A 7,370-nucleotide genomic window follows, 5' to 3' on the forward strand; every position below is an offset into this window, starting at 1 on the left:
GGCTCTCTGATGTCTCCATCAGATGGGCTCCACTAACAGCATCCGAAAAGCTCAATGGAATTATTGTACATAGCTGAACAAGGAGGTGGATTTATTATGTACAGATAAACAAAAAGGCAGGGTTCATGGTATAGAGCTGGGTCAAGAAGAGAGGTTTAGATCATCTCAGCAGGAGCAAAGCCATGTTTGGTGGCACATGCCTATAATCCCTACACTCTGAAGGCTGAGTCAGTAGGATTATAAATCCAAGGCCAGCGAGGCTACATAGTAAGACCATGTCTCAAGCAAACAAACAAGACAATAACAACAAAAAGTATACTAGAACCAGACTGAGAAGGGAAACCTGACTCTAGTGTTTAACCTTATCCATTCCTGTTTAAACTCCTTAACTGCTAGTGAGATCAAGACACATTGTAAGGCAGAGATACAGCTCAGTGATACAGTGCCTGCCTAGCATGTCCTTAGTTTAACCTCTAGTACTGCACACCAAACCAAACAACAACAAACACTATACCACAAAAACTGACGTTGAAATAATCAGAGACCGGAGCTGTGGGCTTAGACCAGCAGACGATACTGCGCTAGCTTAATTACGAAGGCTGCATCCTGTCTAACTGGCACAAGGCACAAGAATCTGAGCTGACTCAGTGCAACCTCTTTTTTCTTCCATGTCCTCCACAGATAACCTCCATAGGCATTTTAAAGTCTAGATCAAGTCTCAGGTCTGCCACTGGTTGACTGGGCAGGTTATCTACCTACTAAAGGGCTCAGTTTGCACATCTGTAGGGCAGTCTCACATTTCTTGCTATTGTACAGCTGCTGGAGAAAACACCCATGAAAATACCATAACCATTCCCTCCCTATTACCTCCCTGAGCATTTAGCACTCCAGGTACCCTTCTTCCAGGCCCTTTTCAGGAACTAACTCAATGCCCACACCAATCACATAAGGCAGACACCATTATTCTGTTTCTTTAACCAGTGAAGAAGTTGAGTCACAGAGTGGTCAAGTGAGGTGATAAAGACCACCTGGCATGACCAGGCATGGTGGCATACATCTTTAATCCCAGCACTTGGGATGCAGAAAGTAGGTCTCATAAAGTTAGAGGCTGGCATGGTCAATCCACTGCATTCCAGGCTAGCCAGAGCTACACAGTGTTTAACTAAAATAAAATAAAAACCATATGTCTTGAGAACAGTGAACCTTGGCTTTAGTTAGGAGCAGGCAGACTCCAAGTCCAATTCCCGCTCAGCCTAAAGAAGAGTAGTAGAATGTGCGTTCTCATAAAGCACAGACTTGTTACAGAATTAACAGACTGAGCAGAGCAAGAGACGGCACTGAGAGTGAGCTCACTCTCCTCTCAGTGCCCATGTGTTAAAGCTCTCTCCACTCAATACATCTGCACATGCTGTGCGCTGTAACTGGAATATCTTTCTTCCTCTGCCAGGCAAATTCCTTTCACCTCTTATGTCTTGGGTTTGGTGAAGCATTCTCAAATTTCATACTACTCTTAAGTGCTGCTCTGTGGACTTGAGGCTTGGAACAGAGCAAAGAGCCATCTGAATCCTGCCTCTGGAAGGTTTGGAGTTAACCAGACAATGGTGCCAAGATGGGAAACTGAAAAGGCTAGGTTAGCAAAGGACAAAGCAGGTGTCTCCCCAGCTAGGAGCACAGTATCTTCCTAATGCTGCAACCCTTTAATACAGTTCATGCTGTAGTGATCCCCAAGCATAAAATTATTTTTGTTGCTATTTCACAACTGTAATTTTGCTAGTGTTATAAATCATAATGTAAATATTTTTGGAGGTAGAGTTTTGCCAACCTACAGGTTGAGGTTGTAACCTACAGGTTGAGAACCTCTGGCTTAGGCAGTGGGGAAGAAAGTCCGGAAGGGAGACAGACTGACCTGTTGGCTCCAACCTGTTCAGAAGAGTATATATCTAGTTTCTGGGCAGTAGGGAGCTGAGAAAGCTGAACAGGGGGTTACACAGTTGTAGTTGGCTACAACTTTATGGTGTATGTCCACATCTGGTGTAAGGGTGAATAAGTGCATGTATGTGATTCCTCCTGCATAGTTCTTAGTTCAGAGCCACTCTAAGACAGTCAACCAAATACCAAAGTGCACATTATAACTTTTCTCCAGATTCTTCCTAAACCCAACAGTGAATGTTTTCAGTTTTCACATATTTAGCTGCTTCTTCCAAATCCAAGAAATAGCTGGTTAATGAAAGGTCAGGCCATGTGTGAAGCCTGTCTTACTCAGCTTGATCAAGCACACCAGGGCCACAGGTGAAATAGTTATCAGGCAATAGCTTTGTGCCAGAACCATAAACAGAGATAAGTCAAAACAACCCTTCCAAAGGCAGGCGTGGTAACTAGCACTTAAGAGACTGAAGCAGGAGCACTGCTTTGAGTTTGACTCAGGCTTCAGACTGTCTCAAAAACAAACACAACCAGACTGTCCCTTCACTCAGTTTTACAACATGGCAAATTAATAAAAATAAGATCTAGTCATCTTAAATCTCACCTCAAACTCATCTGTTAGATGTGGTGGCACAAGTCTTTAATCCTAGCACTTGGGGAAGCAGAGGCAAGTAAATTTCTAAGAGTTTAAGCCTGGTCTACATATAGAGTTCTAGGCCAGGAAGAGCTACATAGTAAGACCCTGTAAAACCAACCCATCAGGGTTGGAGAGATGGCTCAGTAATTAAGAGCACTGACTGCTCTCCCAGAGGTCCTGAGTTCAACTCCCAGCAACCACATGATGCCCTCTTCTGGTGTGTCTGAAGACAGCAACACTGTACTCATACATAAAATAAATCTTTTAAAAACCAATCAAACGAGTCATCTGCTATCTGCTATCAGCATCCTATACTGAGCACTTTGTCCTGCTCTAAAACCTACATGTCTTTCTAGAAGTGTGCTTATGTTAAGAGCAAAAACTTCTAATCTCTGATGCCAAATAACAATTCCTAATCTCTCTCTATCCTTCCCCCTCCCCTCCCCTCTCTTCTACATTGGCATGCATTAGATACTTCTTCTTTCAAATAAACCCAAGAGTTTTCTGCCTGGACCACACCCGGTACGTAAAAAGGTGCGTTTTATTATTAAGTGATAATGTAGAAGACTTTGGTCCATGGGCCACTCTAAGGACATCTTTATGGCACCACCTAAAAGCACTAAGGTCACTGGAATGAAGTAAGACAGGTGGGTAGGCATGGACAGCAATGCAGATTAGAGGTGAAGGAACAAATGAGGTGAACTTGGAGAGAGCTACGTTATAAGTATGAACCCTGCACAGCCATGATAACCTGTGCTGGTAAAAAGAAATGAAGGAAAATAGCTTGTCTTAATTGCTACTACAAAGACATTTTATTATTATTTTATAAATCCTTTAAACATATTAAATGTCCAATATATTTTTCAAAACATTGGTGCAAAACACAGAATTAAATGCCTAAGTACACACAAATATATACTTCAAGTAAAAAACCAAGGTAGTTTTGAAAGCACAGAATCAAACACATAGCTAATATTAACTTTCTCTAATATAATTACTCCTCACTTAGAGACAGGATAAAAGGATAACCATCATGAAACTGTCACCACCCTATTTTTAAACTTTGGCTCTGATTTTACTTTGTGTTAGAACTGCTCTCTTCAGTTAACCAGGGAGAGGGGCTACCAGATCTTGGTTATCAACCTAAATCACAACTCCTCCCTCTCAAATATGAAAATGGTATAGACTTCAAGAAAAAGGCTTCATGGTTTTTCAATCCTCCTGGAATTACAACAGCCTGTGGAATGACAGAAAACTTAAGGACTTTATCACTTATCCTTGAGACTGAAAATCACAGAAAACCAGATCCTTATGAGGAAAAAGGCAATGAATGATTCTGAGTGAGAAGGCCACACTTGAGAGTTAGTGCTGAAACTCATTTTTGATACCCATACCCTTTGAGACAGGGGGATTTGGATTGGAGGGTGACTTGGCTAGTGACATCTGTCACCCTATTGATGGCTGGGGTTGACTCAGCTGAACTGGCTGGCCTTATGTGTATCCCTCTTGAAGCTGTGCACTTGGTCAAAAGGACCATTTTCTTGAATAGAGGAGGAGTACTATTCTTCAGGTAAGGGTACAGGAGTGGCTGAAAATTCATGCTAGAATCTCCAAACAAGTTCTCAAGGCATGGTTTCACTCTGTAACCCAGGCTGGCCTCAAACTCACAGTAATCTACCTGTTTCAGTTCTCCAAGTGCAGGTGTTACAGGTATGACCCACCACAGCCAGCTCTAAAGTGAATTTATCCTATGTGAGTCACTGAGCTTTGATGAGTTCTTAGTTTGGTCCTTACTTTCCGACTCAGCTTGTGGCTGTTGTCACCCACCTGCCTCACAGCCTCACAGAGCTGGCTGGTCCGTCATCAGATACCATGTATTTGACCATGTTATAAAGAGAGAGATAAGATAATGGTAGGATTATGAAACATGACTTTCAAGCATACCCTTTGGGAGCTCCGAGTACACATACTCTTAGAAGCCTGTGACACAGCTCTAGATTCTCACAAGGATTTTTACACAAACAAAATAGCAATATCCAATATCTTATAAATCATACGTTCTTGGGGTTGGGTTGAGAATTCCTTAATGTTAATTTCTGTCATATATGTGACATGATTATAACTGTGGTAGGACACACCTTTGATCCCAGTGCTTGGGGGGCAGAGGTAGTCAGATCTTTGTGAGTTCAAGGTCAGCCAGGTCTACATATCAAGTTCCAGGACTACAGAGAGACCCCTTCTCATAACAAAAACAAAAACAAAACTCTAATTTCCAAATTCCTTGCTAGGTTGCTGGACTCAAACCCTTAGCTGCTCTCCTCCAACCTCATTCATTCTCCTGCATTTATGACTTAATCTCACATTTGCTCTCTTCCTCAGTAATTAAACTTCAAACTTAGCTAAATATAAGGCCGTGGGATGAAGAGTTTTCCCAGATTTTCTTACACTAAGTGCAGCCCCTGGACTAAGTTTGAGCCTGTGGGTGCTAAGCTCTACCTAAGAGAATGGCAGCTCATGTCCTCCCTTTCTTCCCTTCTCTTGTGGGAAAGTGGAAAGTGATGGAAGGAGTGAACTGGGTCGCTACATGAAAAGTGCCTATGAGGTGTACAGCCAACATGGATACAGGGTCCCTAGTAATTTTGAAACACCACACCAGCCTTGACTGCCTACCTGGATCTTTATATAAGAAAGTAGTTCCCTATCTGGTTGTACTGTGCACATGAGTAGTCTCAGCACTCAAGAAACTGAAGCAGGAAGATCACAATGAGTTCAAAGCCACCTTGGCTTTACACAGTGAGTTCTAGACCAGTGGTAGCTACAATGAGACCTTGACTCAAAATCAAAGCAAAACAAAACATTTTTGCTTAATCCACCAATATAAAGGGTTGGAGGGATAGCTCAGCAGTGATGAGCACTGCTCTTCCAAAGGAACTAGGTTCAATTCCTGGCATCCACAAGGCAGCTCATAACCCTCCATAGCTCTAGTTCTAGGGGCTCTGACAACACCTTCTGGCTCCACAGGCACCAGGCATGCACTGGTACACACACATATATGCATGCACAACACCCATACACATAATATAAAAAATAATAATTTAAACCGCTGGTATATTGGGTTTTTTCTCTTTGGGTTTAAAAAAAGAGTTATTTATTTATTTATGTGTATATATGTGTACTTGTGTGGAGGTGCAGTTGGAGGCCAGAAGTAGGTGCTGGATACTCTGGAGCTGAAGTTATAGACAGCGAGTGTTAAGAACTGAAGTCAGTCCTCTGAAAGAGTAGCAGGGGTTCTTTTCTAACCCAATGGACCACACAGCATTGCTAGATTCTCCATCTCGGAGGCATCTAAAGATGTAATTCCTCTCTGCCTGGGAGCATTGCTTCTTCCTCCTACGGAATGTCTTCTTGCACCTTTAAATCTCCACTGAAATGCTGTTGGAAACCCCTCACTGAGACCTCAGATGAGGTTAAACCCCTGTATTCTTTTTGCTTTCTGTGGCTAACAGTCAGCACACCTTTAACTGTTAAATCAGTCTCTAACTGTTCTACTACACTACATGTGCTATAGAAGCTCCTCTCTGCTCGGTGAACTGTCATCTAGAGGGCTGGTGTTCAGTGAATAATGCCACAACCCTTCAAGGATTTTTCTCAGATGGCTCAGTGGATTTCTTGGCCTTATATTTCGTGACCTCTATAAGCCCCATGGATAATTCTGTTCCTGTCAGACACTCTGTGTAAAAGCTGCTTGCCTTTAAACAAGAAGCATCACCTTCTTAATCAAGTCTGCACAGTTCTTTCTACCAAGGTTCCATATTCTCATAAAAGATGTGGGTACTAGAGTGAAAGTATTACAAATATTCTAGGATTTTTTTTTTTTGAGTCAAGGACTTGCCTCAGTCTCTCAAGTTTGAGAATCATACATGTGTGCTTCCCATGAACATCCAGGAAATTTTATTTTAATAAAGACCTTTCACTAACTGTGTGTGGTATATAATGTGAATGCATATATGTTTTATACCTTTAAGACAGTCCTTCTCAAAGTGAGCATAGCCCAGGTTGTATTCAAACTATGTAGCTAAAGATGGCCTTGAGTTGATCCTTCTGCTATTGCCTTTCAAATTCTGGTATTACAGTCTTGTTTCACCATATTTTTGAGTGAGAATGCATTCCGAGCAGTTTTTAGAGGGGAAACTTACAAAATATATTATGTAAGTATTTTTATCATTTGCAGGCAATGTTCTCGAAATATTTCAAGAGCCTCTGATTTAGAGAAAACAGAACTGTTAAATGATGTTACAAGCAACTGTAGGTTTCATGCTTTACACACGAACATGGCTTACTCGCTAAACACCTTTTGTCCCAACATTGTGGGATTAATAAGACATCAGGGAGCAGGGTAATGGGGACCTAAGGGGGTGGGGGAGGGGATCGAGAGGATTGTGAGATACTCTCAATTTTGCTAATGAAATGATTTATAGGGTAACTCTGGGTTCGTTTTTTCCAAACTGTTAACCAAAATGTTCAGTGCAGATATGAGGAGAAACTTCATTAAGTACAAGAAATCTAATGCTTCCCTATCAACTTCAAGTCTGATAAGAGTTTAAAATGAGTCTGGAACAAGTTCTTCAATGATCCAAAATCAGGTGTGTACTTGTAAAAAACAAACAAACAAACAAAAAACCCTAGGATTTTATAGTCAAGAATGGCTTGTAGAATGAGTCTTTTAAGTGTAATGTTACCCTCCTCCTACATTAGACTAAGACGGTTCTCTACAAGACGCCTGCACAAGCCAGTAAAACAGAATGACTTT

The 7,370-nt window shown here is 41.6% G+C and overlaps 1 protein-coding gene across 2 annotated transcripts in view; it reads right to left on the reverse strand.

Annotated features, from left to right (window-relative positions):
* Zzef1 (zinc finger ZZ-type and EF-hand domain containing 1) overlaps window positions 1-7,370 on the reverse strand; it is a 135,488-nt gene that overhangs the window by 127,364 nt on the left and 754 nt on the right. The window lies entirely within an intron of this gene.

The sequence above is a fragment of the Rattus rattus genome, chromosome 9 (assembly GCF_011064425.1).
Source record: "Rattus rattus isolate New Zealand chromosome 9, Rrattus_CSIRO_v1, whole genome shotgun sequence".
In the NCBI taxonomy this organism is placed as follows: Eukaryota; Metazoa; Chordata; class Mammalia; order Rodentia; family Muridae; genus Rattus; species Rattus rattus.